The following is a 24,791-nucleotide window of genomic DNA, read 5'->3' as shown; positions in this document are numbered from 1 at the left end:
TCTGCAGGGGCTGGGCCACCCCAGCTCTCCTTCATCCTCATTTTCTAAACTCTGCTGTGTTCATTAAGAGCTGTTTGCAATTTGTTCCAGCCCTTTCTGCTGAACAAAGGGCTCTCCTGAAGGCCAAAGAGCCCATTAAGAGCATACACAGGGAAAAAAGTAACACCATGAAGAAAACATGAGATTTCTTTTTGAATCTCTTAATCCATTTGGTGAAATATGGATGTTTCAAGCCAAAAATGGAGAAGGAATAAAATTGAAAGTGTTTAATTTTGAAATATATTGCTTTTATGTACTTGAAATGCTTCTTTTGACTTTATGCTTGGAAATAGCACTGATCTAAACTGTAAATAAAAATTAATTAAGTGACTCAGACGCCATAAATCTGTTACCTTCAGGTCAAATGAAATATTTGGTTGGCCTGAGGTGGCTTTTCTCGGATGCTTTCTCCCTGGGAAAGCACAATGTCTGCAAACGGGCTTTCACTGGTATCCCTGCCCATGGGGTTGGAATGAGATGGGCTTTAAGGTCCCTCCCAAGCCAAACCATTCTGTGATTCTATAAAATTATTTTCTCCAGTCCATTTGGATCATCCAGCTGAAAAGTTTGTTTGGATCATCCATCTGAAAAGTTCCCTTGTCCAGCTCCAGGTGGCAATGATTATTTTTTCCTGTTGTTTCTGCACTCAGAGATACGGTTTCCCCCTCAGGAAAGTCTCAGCAATTGGGATTTTCCTTTGCCAGTCTCCTCTGAAACACATTCCTCTTGGATTAGAAGGAATCTGCCTTGGGAAGACCTTAGACCTGACAGGGAAACACAGCAAAGTAACTAGAGAATCAGGAAATGAAGATTATTTGTAATTGAGATGATTTGTCTCCCTTGCACAAAGCCTTGAAAGGGATTCTGGGGAATAGAAAGACATTATGTAAAAAAGAAGAAGCTTTTATTCTGCTTATCTGGGCTGTTTTGAAACCTTTTTTTTTTTTTTTTTTTTTGGGGAAGGATATTATTATATGCAAAGCTTTGTTGTGTCTGTGGCCTGTAATTCCAGCAGAAATACCTGGAATAAACCCAATTCCTCAGAGCAGCATTTGGGCATTGCTGGTGGCAGGTCCTGGCTGTCAAATTCAGCTGAGAACATCTGAAGGGGCCACTGAAAGAGTTCAGGCCTTAGAAGGAAACAAGAAAGGGATGCTGAAAGGTTATGGATGTCCTGCCAGCATTTTCCTGGAAAACACGGAGCTTTACAGGCAGGTTTTGTGCAACAAAGAAAAGCTTGAGCAGGCTTCAAACACAGGAAATCACAAAGGGCTGCGGCCAAGGAGGGAGTGAACCCAAGACAGACAAGAGGCAGGAAGATGCAACTCCAAGCAAAATTCCCAGGGGATGGAAGCACAGGTGGCTCTTGCCTCACAGAGACCTTTTATTTTCTCTTTTTTTCCTCAGGAAAATGTTTGAAAAAAACCTGACTCTACACTGATTATCTCAAGTTTAAGATGTTTAGAAAAAAGATAGTTTCTATCCTCAGGCCTCCTTGTTCCTCCTGGGATAGATGAATTGCTGGAGAGGCACTTGAAGATTTCATTCCATTTTGGTTTTCCTTCATCTTCCTCAGCCTCTATGCTGATGATCTGGAGGGGCATGGAAGTTTCCCCAGTTTTCCTTGGATTTCAGTGAAGTTGTAAGAAAGTTGCCTTCTCTTCATTTTATCCTTCACAAATGCTCTGAAACTTTTATGCTCTTTCAGAAGCTGTGGCTCATAAAATGGGGCTTTGGTGAGGAAGGGGAGGAACAAAACTGGAGGCAAAAGACCCCTTTCAATAACCACCCCCTCTGCCCAACCAAGGATTCGCAGGTCCCCTCTGCCTCTCTCTGAGAGGCAAAAGGAGCTGCGTGAAGAATGAGCAGAGTTTTCCAAACAAATTCCTGGCTGGAGTGAGTGTGGCCCTGAGTGCCATATTCCCCTCTCTTTCACTCTGGTGTTTTTTGGGCTCTGAGCTGTGCAGGATTCTCTTAGAGCCTCTTTGTAACTCCTCTATAGAACAATCTGCCCAAGATGGCCCTGCACCAGTTGTAGGCCCTCAGGCAGGAGAGGAGCAGCTGGGCTGTCCCTCCTTTTCCAACACATCTCTACCTGGGATTTCCTCTGCCCTCAATGTGTGCTCAGTCAGTATTTACAATTTTGTTGTTGTTTTGAGCTGGAAGGTTTGATGTGTTCATCGTCTCATTTCTCAGGGTCTCTTCTCTCTGGGTGTTTGTCCCACAAGTTTCACCCAGGATGGACCAGGACAGGTTTCATCTGACTTAGGAGGAGGAACCTAAAATACAGGTTAGGAAGGACGTTGAGATGCTTGAGCACATCCAGAGGAGGCAACGAGGCTGGAGAGGGGCTGGGAGCACAAACCCTGTGAGGAACCACTGAGGGAGCTGGGGGTGCTCAGCCTGGAGAAAAGGAGACTCAGAGGTGACCTCATCACTCTGTACAGCTCCTGAAAGGTGGCTGTGCTCAGCTGGGGCTGGGCTCTTTCTCCGGGCAGCACTGACAGAACCAGAGGACTCAGTCTCAAGCTGTGCCAAGGGAAATTTAGGTTGGATATTAGGAAAAAGTTTTTCACATAAAGGGTGATAAAGTTCTGGAATGGCTGCCCGGGGAGGTGGTGGAGTCACCATCCCTGGGTGTGTTTAAAACAAGCCTGGATGTGGCACTGGGTGCCAGGGTTTAGCTGAGGGGTTGGGGCTGGGCTGGACTCGATGATCTTGAAGGTCTCTTCCAACCCAGTGATTCTGTGAATTCTGTGAATTCTGTGAACTGCATATTGTTGGAAATTTGAGGGGTTTTCATGGTGGGTTGGTTTTTTCCCCTCAGGGTTTAATCAGTTGTCTTCCCCATCCAGGACCAAGAGTTTCTTCCATTTCACATTGGATATTCCAAAGAGGAGCCATTTCTAGAGCTGTTAAGGTGGCAAAGTATTTTTTTATACAGAGAATCATAAATGGTTTGTGTTTGACCTGTTCCCCCCCTCCTGCCATGGGCAGGGACACTTCCACTGTCCCAGGCTGCTCCAAGCCCTGCCCAGCCTGGCCTTGGACACTTCCAGGGATCCAGGGACAGCCACAGCTGCTCTGGGCACACACAGTCCCCCTTCCCCTGCACACACCACTGCCTTTGAGTGCTTTCTTCCAGTGTTCCTAAATTCAAAGCATCTGAAAAGGGCTTTGAATTGAAGTGAATTTCTTGTTACAGTTCTTCAGCAGAAGCAGGGCTTTGTCCTGGGTAATCTCACCTTCCATCATCACATCCACAATATCTTAATTTAAGAAATTATTACCTAACATTTCATTTTATGAACCTATTTATCCCCATTTGTAAAGAGCTCACAGATGATCCAGGCCTGTATTTTACTCAGTCCTATACAAACAGGAATTGGATCTGAAACCAATTAGAGGCTCAATTTCAACCTGTGGGACAGTTATTAATCTCTGGTTTGCCAGACAATCTAACTCCTTTCTCCAGCACAATGACCTCACATCTAGATTTTGGGAATGGGATTCAGAAGAAATGAAGCTTTCATGTAAGGCTGCAATTGTTGCATCTCCTCTGGCAGGAAACATCGATTAGCACTGATGGACAATATGTTAATGGCCCAGAACAGTGGCTGTGAAAGATGCAAGGGTCAAAATCTCATGGATTAGTGAGTTTAGCCAAGAATTTCAGGAGGAGGGGACCAAAAAGACAGGATGGTAACAGGAGGAACAGTGGTGACAGCCATAGAAAGACAGCTCATGCCATGGAGGGGATAGTTTGAGTTTCTGAATGATAAATGCACCCACCCTAAGGGAACTGTGGGAAAAGGGTGAGAGAGCCAGGTGAAACTGTGGAGAGCAAATGGGAAATCTCCTAAATTCCTGGCAATAGTGAAAATTGTAATAAAATAAGTGAAAATAGTAATAAACCTATTATCATTACATCGGGAAAAATAAATAAAAGAATATATCAGCAAAGGACCCTTTCCTGAGCTACTGACTGATCCCTGCATCTAATGGAGTTCATGGAAGAGCAATGGAAGTTGTCAGGATGAGAACCAGTAGCACTGGAGCAAAATTAATGAAAAATCGAGGGTCAGTTAATGTAAAAGATGCCTAAAAGGAGACATGAGAGATGTAAAAGAGACAATGGGCCAGTGGATCAGCAGCTCCTTTTCTTTCTTGTGAAGCACAAGGAGAAATTGCAGATAATTCTTGAAAAAAGGAATGAGAAAGTAACCCCACATGGGAAGAAACATCATATTTGTACTCACAGAGGAGCCAAGGACTTCTCCTGAGTCCTGAGGGTGATGGGAGGGTGGAGCACCTTTCCTGTGAGGAAAGGCTGGGAGAACTGGGGCTGTTCAGCCTGGAGAAAAGAAACTTTATGGAGACCTAATTGTGCCCTTCCAGTGCCTGAAGGAGCCAACAGGAAAGGTGGAGAGAGACAACTTACAAGGGATGGAGTGCCAGGACAAGGGAGAATGACTTCCCACTGTCAGAGCGCAGGATTAGATAGGATATTAGGAAAAAATCCTTCTCTGTGAGGTGAAGAGGCCCTGGCACAGGGTGCCCAGAGCAGCTGTGGCTGCCCCTGCATCCCTGGCAGTGCCCAAGGCCAGGCTGGACAGGGCTGGGAGCAGCCTGGGACAGTGGGAGGTGTCCCTGCCATGGCAGGGGTGGGATGAGAGGAGCTTTAATGTCCCTTCCTGGCCAGAGCATTCCATGATTCCAGGATTCCATGGCAGTGGCACAAGCCAGGATCTCTGTCTCCAGGTCCTGTCAAGGCTGAGGAGCTGTGTCTGTGACGTCTCCTCAGTCCAGCATCACGGGTGTTGTCATGGCTGTGTTTCATGGCACCTGCAGGCCTGCAAGGGGGGGAAGGAGGTAATTGTGACACTCTCTGGGATTTCCTGCCTTTGCTTCAAGGAATCTGGGCAAGACCACAGCTGAGGATGGATTTCCTCAGACATGTCTCCCTCCAGAAAATGCCCCGTCACGCACAAAATTGACTCCAGAGTGGGGATGGGTTTCAACTTGTGCTGGAGGTGGAAAGTCCAGGGGCTCTGTGGTGTCATCCCAGGCTGGTTATTCCCTTCCTCCTCTGAAGGAGTGGGAAGGAGAAGGTGTTCGGTGCCTGTGGGTGCCCGCTGGGGGTGTGCAGGGCCGGGCAGCACCACCGCAGCATCCTGGGGATGCTTCCAGAGGGCTGGTGGGTGGCTGGGGAGGAAACCTGCCAGAGGCTAAAAACACAGCCTGGGGGGATCTCCCCACCGGGACACAGCTGCTCCGGGGCTGTGCTGCTCCAGGTGTGCCCCTCGCCCACCCCAGCCCACCCCTGCCCAGGGGGGCTGGGCTCTGCTTGCTGTCACGTTGAAAGGAACTGGGGAGAGCCACTTCCCCCAGTTCCTCGCCTGGTTTCTATGGTGATGTCGCACTCAACTGTGCTCAGCAGGTCTGGGTTTATTTCCCTGCAGATAAAACAGCCTGTGCTGATACACTGCAGCCTGGGCTCTGGGGCTTGGCAACAAGTCAGCCTTGGTGCCACTGAGCTGGAATGGCTCTGGGTGGAAGGTTTTTCATGCTGGATTTGGCAATGGGTGGAATTAGCTCATAAAATAATATTTGGATTGTTTGTTGCGGCTGTTTGCTGCCCTGAGGCTGGAAGGCCGGGGTGCACATGGAAATGTGCATTCTCCTGCTCCTCCTCCAGGTTCCCTGGTGCAGAAAGCTCAGGGACAGCCAGCTCGGGCTTGGCTGGAATGCAGTGCATGGTGTGGGAGGGAAAACGTGTGAGAGAAGGGTGTTGGAAGCAGAGGGAAAGGGGCTGTGCTGGGGGTGTTCAGGCTGGAGCTGTGTGGACTCCAGGTGAGTAATTCACACCCTTTCCCTCCCCGAAGGAGCTGCTGCAGTTCCCATCCCCACTCCACCTAGGGGGTCTCTGGAAGCAGACCCACCTGTCTTCTCCTCCTTTCTCCAAGGCCTGAAGGCTTTGGGTGCTGCTGAGGGAAGGGGATGGCAGGTGATAGATGACTCCTCGTGTGCATGGGGGATGTGGGGTCACTTCTTGCTGCTCCTGGGACTGGACACCTTCCCTTATGTTGGCTCACATGGCTACAGCTCATCCCTCCCCATGGGAACTGCCAGCCAGGGACATCCCCGAGGATCCTGTCTGTCACTCAGAGCCCAGAGAGCAAGGCTCAGTCCCACTCTTGGGTTGTGCAGCAGCTCGGCTTTGACTGGGGTGTTATTTGGGAACAGAGATGTTTTCTTTAGCTTTCTCCAAAGAAAACAAGGTTCCAAACCTGCCCTTTGCTGTGACAGGGGAGTCTCTTCCTTTTTGCTGTGTGCAGAGCTTTGATCCTGCCACACACCAAGATGTGTTTGCTGAGGTTCTCCCACCTGAGTCGTGCTTGTGGATTTGCTGCAGAGGGAAAAGAAATAAACCTGGGGAGAAAACGGGACCCCCTCCAACTCAGCAAACCAGGCTGTGGCCTTTGAAAGGACCTGAAAAGTGAATTATTTTAATGATTTAGCATATTTTTCTGCATACCTGGGGGGAAGAGAAAGACTGGGAATATTGCAGCAGAACTCATTGCAAGGAGTGATGCTGCTCCTCTGAGCAGGAGAAAGGGGGCAGGCAGTCCCAAATGCTGGGGCTGTGCCCTGGAGACCCTGCAGTCCCAAATGCTGGGGCTGTGCCCTGGGGACCCTGCAGTCCCAAATGCTGGGGCTGTGCCCTGGGGACCCTGCAGTCCCAAATGCTGGGGCTGTGCCCTGGGGACCCTGCAGCCCCAAATGCTGGGGCCCTGCTGTGCCTGGTGGAGCTGCCTGTGCCAACAGCTCATCAGCCACCTCGCCCTGGTGATTCTCGGGCTCCCAGCTCAGTCTCTGTCACTGTCACCTCTTCCCCCCGTGCTCCTGGACTAAGGCCCGGCTCCAGGGCTGGGTTCCCATCCTGGGAAGGCTCTGGGATCCTGGGAGTGCTGCCTGTGTGAGGAAGAGGCTCTGCTGTGGGCTCACACGGCATCTGTGCCTTCGCAGGCAGCGTGGTGGCACCAGGCAGCTCCGCACGGTGACGCAGGTACTTGGCTGCCTCCCTGCTACACTTCACACCTCTCCCAGGCACAACTGATCTCACCAGTGGCATTTGAACGTCCCCACCACCGCCACAGCTCCGGGCTGACGCTTCCAGCACATTCCATTCCTTCGCAAAGGGCCGCGGTTTGGAGCAGACCTGTGAAAACAAGGCAAGATTTCACTTGGGAAGTTGCAAATTTAAGCTCATCTCAGAGCCCTCCTGGAGCTGCTGCCCACATCCCACACTCTGAGGGTGGAGCAAAGCAAAGCAAAGCAAGGGCTCAGGTCCAGTGATCAACCCTCAGCTCCTTGGCCAGTTTGGCACCAAGGACCTGGTGGCAAAGAGGTGACAGTGACAGAGACTGAGCTGGGAGCCCGAGAATCACCAGGGCGAGGTGGCTGATGAGCTGTTGGCACAGGCAGCTCCACCAGGCACAGCAGGGCCCCAGCATTTGGGACTGCAGGGTCCCCAGGGCACAGCCCCAGCATTTGGGACTGCAGGGTCCCCAGGGCACAGCCCCAGCATTTGGGACTGCAGGGTCCCTGGTCCTCCAGGCCTCAGACTGCAGAAGGGATTGAGGGAAAACCACCCCTGTTTCTGCAGGGCTCAGAGCAAATTTGGAATGAATATTAAGGAGAAAACAGAGCACATCTTGGGGAAGCTCCTGAACCCAGGGCAGCTCCCTGAATGTCCGGGTTCCATAAGGAGTATGGGCAGGATGAGGGTGGGCAGGCGCTGGCACAGGGTGCCCAGAGCAGCAGTGGCTGCCCCTGGATCCCTGGAAGTGTCTGAGGCCAGGTTGGACAGGGCTTGGAGCAGCCTGGGACAGTGGAAAGTGTCCCTACCCATGGCAGGGGTGGCACTGGATGACCTTTCAGGTCCCTTCCACACCACACCATTCTGTGAGTCCATTGATCTTTTTCCTCTATGTTTTCAAAACCAAAATACTGTCTTGGAGCCAAGCTGAGGATACTGAAGTAGCAGGTGGTGTTGGACAGCTCAGGAAACCTCAATTTACTGCAGGTCTCCAGGACACTCCTGGATCCTGACCACTGCCCAACTCCACATTTCCAGAGGAAAGTTCAGCAAGGTTATGGTTCTAGCCAGTAAGAACTCCAGACAAGTGACCTGTGGTGTAGCTAATTGTGCAGCTCTGGTTTATTTTTGTCCACCCCAGACTAACAGCTTGTATGTCTGACAGAAGCTTGCTTTTTCCCTTCCCCTTCCAGTGAAGGATTATTAATAGATGAGGCTTCAACAAAGAAAAGACCATTTGAGAAATAAGATGGGACACTTGCTCTACAGTGGAAAGAAAAAAAAACCAAAACAACAGCACACACCCACATGAAACATTCTTTTCTTTTTAAAGCACATTGACAATGAAGGCCTCTCTCCTTCGGGACGCATTTGTATTCCCCAGAGTTCATGATGCAGCCAGCATTCCTGCCCTCTTCAAATAGAGACAAATCTGAAGGACTTTTCCCCCTCCTATTGTGCTTGAATGATTTTAACTCAGGTCAGATGCTGACTTGCAAAAGATTGGGCTTGAGCATCATCTCCTTTTATTGCTCCTATCTGAGACTTCGTGGTTCGAAATAAAATGGGACTAAACATAATAAAATCCCATGCTGCAGGGCAAAATATAATTACCTGAAGGGAGCAAGGAGAAATTGTTTTTCTTTTGTGAATTGCTCTGATTAATACAAAGTGGGCTGATGATGGTATTTCTGACAAGCAGTTATGGGCCATCGCTGGAAATGGACTCTGTGTGCCAAAGGTCTTTGCTGCTGATACACTGAAGGCTCATTCCAGGGGGCTTGGGAGGTGGATTGGGAGAAATAAGGGAACTTTAGGCTCTGGGAAGCTTTTGGATTTAGAGCTGAAGGAGGACTTTGCAGCAGAGTGGTACAAAGTGTCTGTGGAGAAGGACAGGAGGAGCTCAAAGGGTTTGTGGAGAAGGAAGGTGCTGCCTCCACCCAGGTACTGAGCCATTCCCAAGGTGCCACCACCCATGGGATGCTGTTTCTGGTCACACATCCTGCCTGGCCACCTGTGAGACCCAAGGGATGTCTTTGTCCTCAAATCTTGGCCCCTGTGGTGCTTTAACAGCCTTTCCTTCAGCTCAACAAGCAGTCTCCAAATGCAGGAATCATTTCAGGGCAGAATTTATTTTGTCAGTGCAGCACCTGCCCATTTCCCCAGGGATCCTGGTGAAAGATCCCATTTGTTAGGAAAATGTCTGAGAGTGTGGGGAGCACTGATGGAAAAGTGAGAGATCACTGAGTTCAGCAGGAGGGGTGTTGTTTGAAAGCCTTGAAACACCTTTGGCTCAGCTATCAGGTGAGGAATGGCCTGGAGCTGATCTTTTCCAGGTGGCTCAAACCCTCCTGGAGTCCTGGAACCAGAGGAGGGAGGGGACGGTTGAAAAAGGCAGAGGAGGAGCAGCTTCTGCCCTGATTCCAAAGACAGAGCTGATGTTGGCTAAGCTTGGGCACAAAGGCTGAGACCTGGACTCTGGCATCACCTTTGAGGCTGAAGATGTGTTTGCTCCTGAATTCTCCTCTCTGAGAAAAGCAGGCACCAGCAGGTATCTGCTTGAAGTCCTTGACTGTTGTGTCTATTGAGAATGGAGTTTGTTGGGTTTTTTTTACATGTCCTTTGCATTTAAAAGTCTGTTTGGGTGAGGTGAGGCGGGGTGTGGGCCGTGGGGAGTTTATGGGGCTGCTGTGGTGTCCCAGGATGTGCTGTGGGAAGGTGCCCAGTTTTTAACTCAAATGATGCTGTAGCACCCCTTTGAGACTGGCTCTTGTTTTCCCAGAGATGGGATTGCTGGGTTGACAGGGAAAGCTGCTGAGGCTTCTTTGGAAAGAGGAAAAAAAAAGGCTCTGCTGTTATCCTTAAAGGTGGGCTGTGAAAATCATGTCTTCCAGGATCCAGGAAAGCAGCCAGGTCTTTCTGCTGAGTTTGAGACTTTTAAAGACCTTTCCTCCTGAGTTAAACCCAACAAGAGCTGCATTTCCTTGGAGAACCAGAGTTCCACTTGTTATTTAGGAGTGTGTCTTGGAGAGACTCAGCCCCACGTCAAGTCCTTCTTGCTTTGCTCTGTAGCTGCATCTTTAATGATAATTTACTGAGCCAGGCTTGTCCAGCCCTAATTTTCCTGTTTGTGTACTGCAAGTGAAAATCAAATTGCCACAAGAGCAGGTTTATATAACTCCTCTGGCCTGCTGGGCTGTATACTGTTGGCTGCAGGTAATTGGTGGCTCTGTTGCCACTAAAATTTTAAAAAGCCTTGAACAAAATGATAGGAACTGTTACAGTTTTGGAACTCAGCTCTGAAATGCACAGAAAATAAGGAATATAACCTCTCCAACAGTCCTGTTAGCTCTCCGTGTGAAATATAGAGATCTGCTGAGATTCCAACTGTTTTGCCAGAAGTATGGCACCAAAATGAAAAACCTGTGGGCTATATGAGGACATGCACAAACAAGAAGGATATGGAACAGGGACTATGTGATTCATAACTTGGCCAAGTGGGTTTTTTTCTTGGAGTTAAATCCTTAATCTTATTAAAATTTTATTTATAAAGTACCTTCTTGGAGTCACTTAAGGTGTTGCACAAGCTATAAAAATGCACTAATAAAGAAAATAGCCTCATAAAAAGTATAGAAATGAAAAGAAGTACTAAAACGGTGCTATCATACAGACAGCAGCTATTACAAGACATATATTGATGTCAAAATTGTCCCTCCTTATGTTGTAAAGATTAATAATTTGCCACTGGGAACTCAGGTACCATGGTGACAGGGCCAGGGTTACACTGGGAGGAGAGCAGAAGAGATGGAAAAGTTGAAGGCAAAGCAGAGGATGCTTTGTTGGCCTTGGGAAGTGGGGAATGCAGCCTGGATCAAAGCAGGGTCTGGGGGACAGCAGGGGAATTGGCCTTCAGCCTGAAGTTTTAATGACCAGAGCAACCTGGGAGAGTGGAAGGTGTCCCTGCCCATGAGAGGAGTTTTAATGTCCCTTCCAACCCAAGCCAGTCTGGGATTCTGTGCACACAAAAACTTGTCCAGTGAATGCAGAGGTATCCTCTTGGTGTTTGTCTTCAACTGGGACCCCGTGGCTTTGTGCTTATTTAGAGGTACAAAATCTGTGTCACCCACTCATCTTTTGCTGTTCCTATCTGTTCCTATCTTGCAAAGTTTCTGGGCCAGGGAGTTCCCAACCTGTGGCTCCTCAGGTTGGGATAAAGCACCCCCGGGTGATGGCAGGGACGTGCTGGGTGTAGGAGGTTAAAAACTGCACGAAAAGTGACTGATCCAGCTCCCTCTGCTGAGCCTGGAGGCAGCCCCCACTATTGTTCAACACTGGTGCTCAGCAAATCGTGCCTTTTGTAAGAAAAGTGGGTTTTTTAATCAGTGGCAATTGCTATGTGAGCTCTCAGAAAGAGGAGCAAAACATACCCCCACTTCCTTCCCCACCCCCGCTTGCAGCCCCCAGTTTATTCTGCCTGGTCTATTTTTGCCTTCCCAGAGTTACTGGGAGAACAAGATTAGCAACTGATCATTTATGCTGATTTTCCAAGCGCTGAGATGTCTTTCATTAAAACTGTCATTCAAGGGAAAACGTTCAATTGCGCGTTCGCTTTCGCCGCGCGCTACAACTCCACACGCCGCTCGTATCCATGGATGGGGACATCTGGGTGCTGCTGCCTGGGAATTTGGTTTGTCTTGGAAGAAAGAGATGAGCCTGGGGGATGTTGTGTTTGATTCCACCCCTCGGTGCTCCCTGGAAAGCTGTGGTGTGGCTGCAGGAGCTGGGTTTTGTGTGATCCTTGCTTTTATCCAGCCCCAGGTGCTCCCGCGGCCTCAGGAAAGCAAGGCCTTGTTTATCAGCTGCATCTGCAAGGAAAGCCTGCGTTCACCTCCCAAGGCTGTGGAAAACACTTCCCAGCCTCTGATTTAGAGGCACTTATGGTCTGAGGCTGGGGGTGTGCCTGTCTCCAGGATGGAGGTGGGGTGGAAATGTGCCAGCTCTGTAAAAGCTTTCAGGGCTCCCCCGAGGCACTGCAGCAGCCCTTTGCAATCTGGGGATGGGAGGCTGGGAAGAGATCTACCTCCAGCTCCTCCAGCTGTTCCCTGCTCCGTGCCAGGCCAGGAATTCTGCTCCTGCTCCCTGGCACCTGGAGTTTGCTGAAGGTGTTTCTGTGCAAGGCTTTGATATCTCATGGCTTTGATATCTCACGGCTCTGCTGATACCCCACCAGGCTCCCAGCCAGCTCCCCCTGCCCTTCCAGGCTCCAGCACTGGGCTTGGACATGGGGATAATTGGGCCCAGCCTGTGATCACCTCCGTTATTATTCCCTTTGTCACCACAGGCAGCATCCAGCGTGCAGAGGCTGCTGCCTTCCCCCACCTCGCCACCCATCGCTTCTCTCCACCAGCTCCATTTTGATCCTCGGCACTCCTGGCAACGTGTAGTGTTACCTACCCGGCCTTTGATGTGCAGAGACTGAAGTATGTTAGAGGCAGCATAAAAATTGCATGTAATTATCCTTGGTCTGGTTCTATGGGAACAAGGAAACATCAATATTGATGGGTGAGAGCATTTATGTTTTATATGCGAGCATATATCGCCTCTTCTCCATATTCAGCAGGAGTTTTTGATCCCTGCCCGTGTGCTGCACCATTAGAGCTGCTCTTGTGCTGGTTCCTCTCCCCCTGGGGCTGGGGACCGAGTGCTGAGGTACATCCAGAGCTCATTACAGTGCCTGGAGCCCGGCCCTGGGGGATCTGCAGCTGGGAACGGGGCGACAGCTTCCCAAAGTGAATCTGAGTTCCTTCTCTGACTGTACTTCTGCACCACTGCTGACACCCATGAATAATTCAGGCTGGAAGATGGAAGGGGGAGGATGAGTGCTCTCAGGGCTGGGAGAAGGGAGGTGCTGGGAGCAGGGGAGTGGTGACAACCCTGTACATGGGTGGGGCAGGGCGGGGGTCAGGCTCTGGTGTGAGTTCTGGCGTTTGTGCCCTGGTGCAGAGAGGGCAGTGCTGCCCCTGGAGGAACCTGAACTCTCTCCTCACCCCGAGGATGGAGAGCATGCAGCAGGAGGATGGGTGGTGCAGGGAGGCGCTGGTGATGCTCAGCAGTGTTTGGCACACAACACCCACGTGGGAGAGAATCCTCCTCTACTCTGGTCCTCCCTGACTTGACCTAAAATCCCAGCCAGGACCAGGCATTTCCCACCTCACTTTCCCTTCTGCACCCAACCCGTGCTCCTGCTCTGGCTTTTCTTTCCCATGGGGATTGTGTTTGGACCACGTTGCTTAGTAGGCAGTTGCACTTGAGGAATTTGTGCCCTGAAAGTCTTTAAAGGGCTGATCCTTAACAGGAGTGGGCTGGGAAAAGCCTGGGGGAAGCGTTTGGCCAGGAATGGGGTTATTGGATGAGACGCTGCAGCACTCTGGGTCATCCCCAATTTCTGATGTGACCCTTGGGGTGTCTGTGCAGGGTCAGGGGTTGGACACGATGACCCTGGTGGGTCCCTTCCAGCTCAGGATACTCTGTGGGGACAGGCCAGTGGGTGTGGGCTGTGCAGGCTGGGACCCTTCCATGCCCAGTGGGGTTTGCTCTGAACCAGAGCTTAGGAATGAGCCCAGACAAAGCTTTGAGGGGGTTAAATGACAAAGAGCCACACAGCAGAGGGACACTGTGGGACAGAGGCATCATCCCCTTTGGGGCAGAGCGCCAGGGACAGTGGGATCTGTCTGTCTGCTCCCAACCCTGCCCCAAAGCAGGGGCACCCTCAGGCTTCCAAAGCCCCAGACTTTTGCAGCTTTAACAAACCTGGACTTTGAATCCGTGTGAATCCATCCATCCAGCACATGGAACACAGGCTGGGGTTTCTGGATGGGGCAGGAGAGAGACAAACTGGTGATGTTACAGGCTCTGAGGCATGGACAGACAGAGGCTCTGAGGCTATGGGATGGTTTTTGGGGTGTCAGCCTAGGGACTGTGTTCCTGTTGGTGTTCTATGGTGCCTTGGGATAAAGAACACATTCCAGCTGTGCAGTAAAGACATCTAAGCCCTCCCAGAGGTCGTGCCTAGCCCACATTTCTGGCCCTGGAGTATCTGTGCTGATGATTCCAGATGTGGCCAAGCCTCCAGGGAGCTGTGCCCGTTCTGCTGGGATAGCTGGAGTGGGGTCTGGCTGGGAGCAGAGCCTTGCAGCTCCCTCCTCCTGCCCCTCATTGTTCCTGCTCTCAGGATGGCTGGATGGGAAATGTCACTGCTCTGGTATTTGTAACTGTGAATGGCTGCTCCCAAGGGAAGCTGCCCTTCTGCTCATCCTGCATCAAAATGGATTTCCTGCCCAGAGATGGAGGAAACCAGAGAACCAGCAAACAAGGGAAACACTCCCTCCTAGTCACTGTGAAATGTATAATCCTCCATATGTATGAGAAAAACTGGACATTTTCCTGCTATTTTGTTCTTGTGATCACTTTAAAAACCATCCTTTGGTTGAGATATAATATGTGTAATTTTGTATAATTTTGGTCCCTGTAGTAAATCCTGTGTAGTACATAATCACAGGATACTCAGAGTGGGAAGGAAGGGATCATCCAGTCCCACTCCCAGTCCAACAATCCCACCCTGTGCATCCCTGAGAGTGCTGGCACAACACTCCTGGAGCTCTGGCAGCCTTGGAGGTGCCAATAATAGATTCTATCATAGTATCTACTACCTAAATACTCACAATATATTATCTATTATGTAGTGGGTATGTATAGAATATTATATAGCATCTACAGAACATGGTACTCATCAGGCTGTCGGTGTCAGCTCTTCTTTATTTTTGATTTTCTCTCAATTACAACCAAGGCACCCAGAAACCCTTTTTTTAGCAGTTTGTTCCCCTTGGTTGAAATGAGCTGCTTTGATGAGGAGACTCCATTCTGCTTCAAAGTGAGGTTGGGTTGTTGTGAGCAGTGCTGTAAATTGAGTTTCCAGGGGCTGCTCACACCGAGTGAGAGTTGAGGATGGAAGTTTTACTCTCCAGTTAAGCACTGGCTCTTCACCGGCCAGAGCTGACATCTCTCCTGGAGTGTGTTGGTTCACTGTGACATTTCCAAGAAAAATCAACTCCATCAATTTCACAGCTGTTTCAAAAGTATAAATTTTTTATGTTGGACTTTGTGTGTTGAGTCCCTGTTTCATGGGAAGATGGTGGACACTTCAGTGAATGACCTCCAGAGCTTCTCTCTGCTGTCCCTGCTTTGGTGGAGTCCTGTACTCACCAGTCCAATCTGATTAAAAACAGGCTGGTCTTGAATAAATATTATTTTTGATTTTTAAAAAAGCCTTTCTTTGTCTAAATACATTGTTTTAAAGAATATTACAGCTGATATTTGTCTGAGTTGTTTGAATCTCTAAAGAAATATTTTTTTTCCTTTAAAAACAAGAGCCAGCTACCCACAGCTTTTATTTCCAGCATATTGTAGCTTCTCAGTACAATTAGAAGCAGTCTCTGTTGCAAGGCACTCATTTAGACTCTGACCTAGGGCTGAGATTAAACAACTCCTTTGCAAGTTTGTCCCTGTGTTGGCACATTTGATGCATTGCTGATCCAATTAAGTTTTCACACAATGGCTGTATTGTTACTGCAGGACTTCTTTGTTTATTAACCTTTCTTGGGGAGAAATTCCTTCCCTAACCTTCAGCAGATTGGACATATGTTAATGTCCCACACCGGGGAAGGAGCAGAGTCAGGAGGAGGGGAGGTGACACGGCTCTAACAGGGCTCAGGTGAGGGGAGTCAGCACTTTGTGGGCTGGAGCAAAATTAAAGATTCTAGCTGGTAATAGAAATATCTTTTACCCATCTGTTCTTCCATTAAAGCTTTCTGTGTTGGGTGGTTTCTGCAACCTTGAATCACCCATGTTTTTGTGGAAATAGATTTTGCTCTCCGTGCTGTCCCTGGTGGCATTTCACCCCAGCTGTGTTTGGGCTCTGGTGCTGCAGCCTGATGGAATCCCAGAGAGGTTGGGATGGAAATAGAGCTTAAAATGTATCCAGAGCCACCCCTGCCATGGCAGGGACACCTCCCACTGTCCCAGGCTGCTCCCAGCCCTGTCCAGCCTGGCCTTGGGCACTGCCAGGGATCCAGGGGCAGCCACAGCTGCTCTGGGCACCCTGTGCCAGGGCCTGCCCACCCTCACAGCAATTAATGCCACTTAATCTCTTGTAATGCTGTTTCTGCTCCTTCACTGATGTGTAGTGCCAGGATTTTGGCCATGGGAGTTTGCAGGATCACTCCCTGTGAGTTCTTTTAGTATCCAGCAACACAATCACAATGATCCCTCCAAGTGTGGGCACAAAATCCTCTGATTTTTGTTTCCTGCCACTGCTTTTCCCATGCAAATTCTGGCAGAGTAAGAAATAAAAACTGTTGTAAAACATTAGTGAAGCAAAGCCTCCTCTTCAGTGCCACAGGAACAGCAGCAGGAAGGGATTTCAGGTAACTCGAGCATCTCTTTATTGTAATTCCTGTGCTCCAGGTCTCTGCTCCAAGTCCAAAGCACCAGCTTGACTCTGTCCCTACCAGTGAAACATTAATAACGCACTTAAGCCAGGCTTTATTCCTGGGGTTCAATGCATGCTTGCCTTGGGTGCTTGGATCAAGCCCTGCACAAACATGAACAGTCGACATTTTCTTTCCATGAGTTTAAACAAGCCCCAGACTTATTTCCTCTTGGTTCTGTTCTGTAGCCAAAGTTCTCTGGCCTTTTTCCTTTGTCCTGCTGCATCAACTGGAGCAGTTCAGGACACCCCAGGCTGTGCAGCTGGTTTCCCTGCTCAGATATTTGCCACCCTGCCACAACCCCTTCAGGAATTCAGGTTTTAAGGAGCAGCCTGGCTGACAGCAAGCTGTGGTGAAGGATGTTTGACTCTCGGGGAGCTGCCCCCGACAAAGAACAAAAGCAAATGGCTGCTTTAGGCTTTACCCCAGTGTTTGCTGTGCTTTGGCTGCTCTCTTTTGGAAATGGCACCTGGTGTGGCCATAGCACCCTTGGGGAGCAGGCAGAGCTCCCTAGAGACAAAAAACCTTGGAAGGTGTGCCATTCACATTCTCTGGACAGAGAGACATAATTCTGTCTCAGGATTTCTTGGAGAAGCACAGAGAGAGGAAGAGAAACCAATCTTTCTCTCTGCTCCTTTGTTTTCCCCATGTGGAATGTGGTGTGGAGATTGTTCACCTGCAGGGATTGCTGGGCTGGATTCTGGTGAAGGTTGTTTGGGGTCAGTGACCAGTGGGATCCAGCTGTGGCTCGGGCTCTCAGCAGAGTCACGAGTTTGTGAGTTAGGTAAGTAAGAAGTGAGTATGTAGAATAGGATAGTATCTCTTTAAGCAGTATATTAATGTAATATAGTGTAGTTTTAATAAAGCTATCCTTCAGCCTTCTGATCTGGAGCCAGACATCAGCATTTCTTCCCTGCATCTGGGGTTTGCTGCATTTTAATATAGGAAGGGGCAGGAAAAGAACCAGGCTGGCTCCTAAACCCAACACACGGTTCTGTTCCATCATTTAAAGGGAACTTTTCTTTCCTCTAGTGACTGTTAAAGCATTGATTATTCATTCCAGCATCCCAGCTCCATTAGTCACCTATTGGGAAGCTGAGGAAGAGGAGAAATCTTCAAACACCTTGGGCACTCTTGGCAATCCAACAGCTCCAACCGCAGACAGGCAGCAGCATCCCATTCCCTTCCTTTGGATGTTCACCAGCCACAGCTCTTCCAGACATCCCAATCCCAAGAGCACAGTGAACCCCACCTGGAGGGGTTTTGTGCCTCTTGAGGACCTCCAGTTCTCCCAGCAATGCCCTATTTTTTTTTTTAATGCCTTAGATATTTTTAGCTGTTGAGCGACAAATTTAGTTAATGCATTCAGCTCTGACGTCAAAGGCAGTGCCAGTGGGTAGCTGGAATAGCTAAGATTTTATTTAATCATCTTGCTAAGCAATTTTTTCCCTTCCTTTCCTTTTCTAGAGGATCTAGAAAGGCAGTTCAAGCTGGGCCAGACTGTGGCTACAGGGGAAGTTGGTTTGTTTTGGTCTCCATGAGAAGCCTCATTCCCCACCTTGTTGCTCTTCAGGCAATGAGTTTTGTTGGAAAAGTGAGGCTGAGATGCTTTCCTGTGGGTCTGACATCATCAAAAGGTTGTTGTTGATAACTGGCCAGTTGTGTTTGTTCCTTCTGGGGCCTGGTCCTTGGGGGAGGTGAATTACAGAGCAATTACTGAGTTCTTGTTTTGCTCCTTGGTTCATTTGTCCCTTCCTGAATCAGCCACTGCTGGGTTAAACCATCAGCTGTGCCCTGTCCCAGGACATGAGACATGTGGAGAGCTGGTGTGGGAATTAATCCAAGGAATAACTGTAAAAAACCCACCCTCCACGAGCACCAAAATATCATTATCATTATTAGATCTGCACGCAGAGGTTCTGCCTGAAGTCGCATTCTTGCTAAAAGAGGTGAAGGAACAGAATAAAGATCTCCACTCATACAGCTCCAGTGAGAGTTCAGGCACAAAAACTTAATCTTGGGAAATTTTGAGTACATCTCTTTTTAAATGAGTTTTTCCTGCTCAACTCTCTCTTGGAAGGGAGAGAGTTATAGTTTACCTGCATTATAGTTTTTGGAGGAGCTGCGTATTTGGTTCCACACTTCCACTGGGAAGAGAACCTGTGCTTTGGCCCTTGGCACTGCTGTTGCTGTGGCAAAATGCTGGATTTCCCTTCCTTACCACATCCCCTGAGGAAAGGGGAACACGAGACTGCCTTTGGGGCTGGCTGGAGATGGAGCAGCTGTGCTGCTGAGGGTGGCTGTCTTGGTTTGAAAGGACAGGTGTCTGCTAAAGAAGTCATGAGCCTTCAGTGAAATGGAAAATGTAAACCCCTCCCTCAGAATTATCATAATTTTGAAATTAAGGGGCTCTCAGGTAAAGATATGGGAAGAAGAATAACAGTTTTTTATTAGGGAAGAAATAAAAAATATAAAATATAAAATAAACAATGCAGTAATACAAAACACCACTGGTAGAGTGAGAGCAGGCCCTGGCAGGCTGTGGGTCAGGGTGTGGCAGCAGTGCCATTCCATGGGGGCTCAGCCCTCCTGCAGTGCCAGCTGTGCTTCTGCTGGGGCAGGATCCTGGACAAGGCTGGAGTTTTCCTCTGGAGCTCCAGGGCTGCTGGAGATGGGCCTGGGCTCCCTCTGGGAATGCAGTGGGGCAGAAAGCTGCTCCTCTGGGAATGCAGTGGGGCAGAAAGCAGCTCCTCTGGGAATGCAGTGGGGCAGAAAGCTGCTCCTCTGGGAATGCAGTGGGGCAGAAAGCTGCTCCTCTGGGAATGCAGTGGGGCAGAAAGCTGCTCCTCTGGGAATGCAGTGGGGAAGAAAGCTGCTCCTCTGGGAATGCAGTGGGCAAAGGCTGCTGTGCTGTTCCAAGGTCAGATTGGATCCAGGTAGGAATGCTTGGCTCCTGCCCTGGGTGAAGCCTCTCCCCATGGGATGCTGGAATTTTCTCAGCCATGCAGGGACACTCAGTGGCCATGAACAGCAGAGATCTCCTGGAGGGAGGATTGGCTGTGGGAGAGATAAAGAAAAGTGCCCAATGCACAGAGGAGAACTGCCCCAGCTCTGATAGATGGCAACAGAACACACACATATCTTACAACCCAGGACAGGTGTGCTGTGCTGCTCAGGTGAGTTGTGCTCACAGAGGGTTAAACCCCAGGCTGCATCCTGTTAGCTCTCAACAGCCAGCTGAAATCTGTGAGCATCTTCCCACTGAGTTAACTGCCGAGGATAATGCAGAGGAGAGGTTCTACAGGTAGCTTTAGAGCTGGGTAATTGTTCCCCTTAAAGCAGCCCCAGGACTTGCTGAAGCCTTGGCTGTGCTGAGCGTTTCAGCCTCTGAGCTTGCTGGGAGTTGTGTAATGCCAAAGGACTGCCCTGTTTGCTGAGGTGACAATATCCATGGGGATCCCAGTGCCAGCTCTTCCCAGCGAGCCAGATGGGGACAAAATCTCTCTGCTGGTTCCAGTGACACTTTGGGCTCAGTTATTCGTGGTTCTCTGTGGTCCCTGCTCAGCCTTGCCTCTGCTTGTGCCGTGGTTGGAGCTTGTTCTGCTTGGTAACAACTCAAGGTTGCTCCACCTTCTGTGCCAGAGGAGCAAAGATCTTCTTTTGGAGCACCCACAGGCTCAACGTGAGGAACACCTCAAATCCTCCTGGGAGCTGGGCCTGGTTTCCCTGTTCCCTTGACTTTGCTGCTGCGGGCAAAGCTGAGACAGTCAACAGCACAGCAGAGCCCTCCAGGTTCTCTCATTTGCAGAGGATATTGGTACAAGTGACGCCAGGGCCCCTCACAAGCAGCTTCTGCCTGTGCCTGAGCCTGCTCTGCCTTCTGTGATCCATCCAGTGCTCCCTCCCGTCATTCCAGCTCTTCCTCTTGGCTCATTCTCCAGGTAACAATGTTCTTTCTCTGCAACAGTAAACCCATTTTTCTCAGCAGACAGGTCTCTGTGCTATTATGTGATTTTATATATTTTTGTCTTCGTAAATGAATGCTGCTGCAATCTGCATTACAGGAGATGTTTAGGGGGTCTAACAGGAATTAAAGGACTGGGGTGTGTTCACTGTTGTACGGGGTATGTTGGTGCAGAAATGGGGTGGTTTTGTGATTTATGTGCAGCTCAGCCTCGCTTTGGGCCCTGACCAGCACTGCTTCAGCCACAGAGCGATGACTTTCTCCCCTAAACTGATTCCTGTGAAGGGTTCTGCTGGGATTCCTCCTTTCTCTCTGCCTAGCGAGCACATCAGGCAGGTGAGCTCAGCTGGAGCTTGCCAAATATTTTAATTCTGCCCTGCTCTGGCTGTTGCAGAGCTCAGCACATTCATACTGAAGTGAAGGTCAGCACCAACTTTTTTCAGCCCAACTTAGGCCTCGAATATTTGAGGAAGGACTTTTTGAGTGTTGTGGTTTCATCCAGGATCTTCCAAGCAGAGTTTATAGTTAAAATCTCAGGACTGGGCTGCCTGCAGGTACCACTGTGGTATAAATACAACAATTTTCCTGGTTTCCAGGGGAAGGAATTGGGCTTGATCATAGCTTTCCTGCTCTTTATGGGGCAGAAGATGCAGGCCAAGCTCAGAGCAGCTCAGCACAGCTCTGAGGTTTCAGCCAAGAGCTCTACATGGTAATGAAGCTGCATCTGTGGCTCTGAGCACGCCATGAAGTCAATGCCTCCAGTTCCTCTGCAGACACCCCCTGCCATGGTATTTATAGAGTACCTGCTGGTGGGTGGTGTGATACTTTCTTGTATTGCCTTTTTTTTTTTTTAATTTTTTTTACATTTTCATTCATGAAGGATGAGGCTGTGCCGCCCACTCGGGAGCGGTGCCGTATCCTGAGCTCTGCAGGAGCAGGGCTCCCTCCCCTCCCTCAGGGAGCAGCTCTGCAGGGAGCTGCTGAGGGTTTCAGCTGGGGATGGACAAATTCCCACTGCCCTGAGTTGTCTGGGTGCCTCATGGGGCTGTGGTCCTCACCCAGGCTGAGCTGCTTTGGATTTTTGGACCCCACCTCCTCTGCTCTGTGCTTGCCACTCTCTGTCCGAATCTCTCCTCTGCTGTTCTCAGATGGGCAGACCAGGATTTTTCTGTTGATTGGCCACATCTTCCTTTCTGCAAATCGAGGCTGCTTTACCAAAGTCCCACATTTTACACCCAGAATCCCTTTTTGCCTTTTTATTCCCCCCTCCCCCAACCCCCCCCATCACTCCACCCCTTCAGCAGCTTCCCCAGCATCTCCAGCACCCACTCCTGCTCGCCTGCAGTCCTTCCTCGCCGTGCTCCTCGCCCCCTTCTCCCTGACAGCTTCTCTGCTGTTCCTGATGAACCCTGATGCCTTCCTGGGAGCCTCAGGCCTACGCCACCCTCTTGGTTTCTTTTCCATGCTTTTCCAGGCCTTCCTGGGAAAAAAAGCAACTTTGCTAAGGAAAAGGGAAATCTCACCGCTTGAGAGCCCCTCCAGCACTGCCCTGAGCCAAGCCAGGGAAGGGGACTGGGATAACTTTGGGGCTCTGTGCTGTTCCCCTTGGAGCATGGAAAAAGGATAAAGCTGCAGCCCCCAAAGGGCAGGAGAAGCTTTTTCCGAGGTGCCAGACTTGGAGCACCGTGTCTGAGCACGGGGCAGGTGCCGTGAGGTGCCAGCAGACCTCAGAGGACCCCATCCCGCTCGTGCCTGGCACCCTCCCAGCCCGGTCCTGGCAGGCAGCGGCTCTGAGACACACGGACACCTGCCTGCCAGGACCTGGATCAATCCCACTGGCTTCCCACAAGGCCCCAGGCAGCCATCAGATGGTGGTTGAGCATCCCCGCTGCGCTGGGCTGGACTGGGACCAGCAGCTCGTGGGCTGGGCACGTGCTGGCCGGGCTGGGCAGCGTGTGCTGCGAGTGGGGCTGCCCAGCACGGCCCCTGCCACGTGGTATTTTTGGCCCTGCCCTTCCACAAGGATGGGGAATGTCAATCCCATCAAATTCACAGAATGTGGGATGAGATATCCTCGGAGGATGGAGTTATTTTGTTGGTTTTTAGAGAGTTGCTGAGCACACAAATGCACTTTGGAGTGAAGTTGGGATGCAAAGGAGAAAAAGGAATTGCCATTAATTGGAGAAAAACCTGGATTTATCCCAGGTAACTTTAAAACTTGAATGGTGCAGCTGATCCCAGTGGACAGAATTCTTTGAAGGAAAAAACTTCTGGTTGCTTGTACCCACAGGCCCTTTAAATCAGCAAATCCAGGAATCAGTCTCTTTACTTTTGCATGTGTAACTTCACAGGAGTTTTTTTCCTCTTCTGAAATCTAATAACAGAAAACATTTTGAAGAAATTAAGTCAGTTTAAGCAGTAAGCTGGAGAGAGAATGCTTCCTCCAGCTCCCAATCCATCTCCATCTCTGCCGGGCTGATGCCTTGTGAGGGCTGCCCTAGAGCAGAGGCTGAGCAGAGCTGAAGAATAAAGCAGGGATTTATTCAAAGGCCTCCATGGATCCACCTTGGGCAGCACCAGAGCCCAGCCAGGGCTGCACCCAAGAGGAACCAAAATGGTCCCAAAATGCACGAGCGCTCCCGGGGGCTCTCACTGGGATCAGCTCTGCTCCATTTGCACCTTGCAGTTCATTGTCCCATTCCAGCTTTAGCCCAGGCACTCCCATCCTGCTTGTTTTTCTCTCTCCAGCCCACGCTGTTTGTGCTCCTGGGCCTGAGCTTTGGATCATTTGTCCTTGGTGCCCAGCTGGAGCAGGAATTGTTTTGTGTCCCTGCTCTGTGCACAGAGCTCACCATCCCCTGATGTGAAGCCCAGACCCACAGACTAAAGCAGCTCAGAATGTGAAAAATAGAAAAGCTAAACCCTGAGGCATCAAGGGGAAAAGCTGAATGGAGCTTCCAGGGAGGCAAAGGGACAGCAAGGCGGGAGTCCTGCTCAGGGGGTCTCTGCCCCCCATGCCAGGGCACAGGTGGTAGCTGGGTTTGAGCCCTGTCATGCTCTGCAATATGGGATTGCTCACAGCTGGGGACAAGTCTGAGCTCTTCCCCTTCCAGGGACACTCTGTGGTCCTGCTCTGTTCCAGGAGGAGCCTCTGTCCTGCAGGGATGAATTTCTGTACAACCAAGCACAAGGGCTAAGGATGGAAATGGGTGCAAGGAGTGGAGGTGGGGCTGAGGCAGGAGGGCTGAAGGGAGACTGTGATTGAGCAGTTACAAACCAAGGCCTTGAAAAAGGTTTTTTGGGCAAACGATTTGAGGAATTGAGGACAAATCCTCCCAAATTTGGGACAACTCGAGCCAAACTAGGTGGTTTTACCTGAACTCAAGGCAGTTACCAGGTCAAGGCAGCTGCTTTCAACCTGTCTGAGATCCTGGCTCCCCAGACAGGAGGTGCAGTTTGGAATTTCATTAATGAACGTGGGCTTTGCATCTCTTGTAGCCCCCCCAGGGATAAACCAGAGACCTTCCTATGGGGTGTTTGGCAATGAGAGGACAGTGGGAAAGGTGGGACACGTGGCAGTGCTGCCCTGCGCTGGCAACACAAATGCTTCAATGCTGTCCCCAACCTCTCTGTCTCTGGGACACCTGGAGTGACAGGTTTGTGTGTCACTAAAGAAAACTCAGCAGGATTTGGCTGATTTTCCCAGGTGCAAAGGCAGAGGGAGGAGCTGGGCAGGCTCAGGAGACGGGCTGAGAAAGGAGAGTTGTGGGGAGGGAGGGGCTGCTGCTCTGAGCTGTTCTGGGGTCTGAGGACTCTGGATAATGACCCCAAACCTCTTGAGGGTGGGCTCTGCTTCTCTCTGCTCACTGCTGCAGCACTGCCAGCTCCTGTAACTATGAGGGCTAAAACTTTCTGCTGTTTTCTGCTATTTTTTTCTGGGCCATTCTCATAAGAGTTGGACTTGATGATCCTCCTGGGTCTCTTGAACTCAGAATATTCTTTTATTCTATGATGCCCATGAGATTTTTTGGTATTCTTTGCTTTTTAAATAAATGTCTCCTCTCTATCAGTGCTCTTGGCTGCAGAGCAGAGTTTCAAACCACAACTGTACCAGCTTCAAATGTACCAGAAGAAACCTGAT

General features: G+C 49.9%; 1 protein-coding gene and 1 long non-coding RNA gene across 3 annotated transcripts in view; one reads left to right on the top strand and one right to left on the bottom strand.

Annotated features, from left to right (window-relative positions):
- The window catches only part of CACNA1B (calcium voltage-gated channel subunit alpha1 B), a 298,976-nt gene that overhangs the window by 36,529 nt on the left and 237,656 nt on the right, over positions 1–24,791 (top strand). The gene's annotated exons all lie outside the window — the stretch shown is intronic.
- On the bottom strand, positions 292–4,780 carry LOC128798401 (uncharacterized). Its single transcript, XR_008434414.1, has 3 exons — positions 4,481–4,780; positions 4,299–4,393; positions 292–2,318 (listed from the first exon to the last, which is right to left on the bottom strand). It is a non-coding gene; the product is annotated as an uncharacterized LOC128798401 (long non-coding RNA).

Source organism: Vidua chalybeata, chromosome 21 (genome assembly GCF_026979565.1).
Source record: "Vidua chalybeata isolate OUT-0048 chromosome 21, bVidCha1 merged haplotype, whole genome shotgun sequence".
Taxonomy (NCBI): Eukaryota; Metazoa; Chordata; class Aves; order Passeriformes; family Viduidae; genus Vidua; species Vidua chalybeata.
The sequence above is the reverse complement of the archived record's forward strand: the minus strand, read 5'-3'. Positions and strand labels throughout refer to the sequence as shown.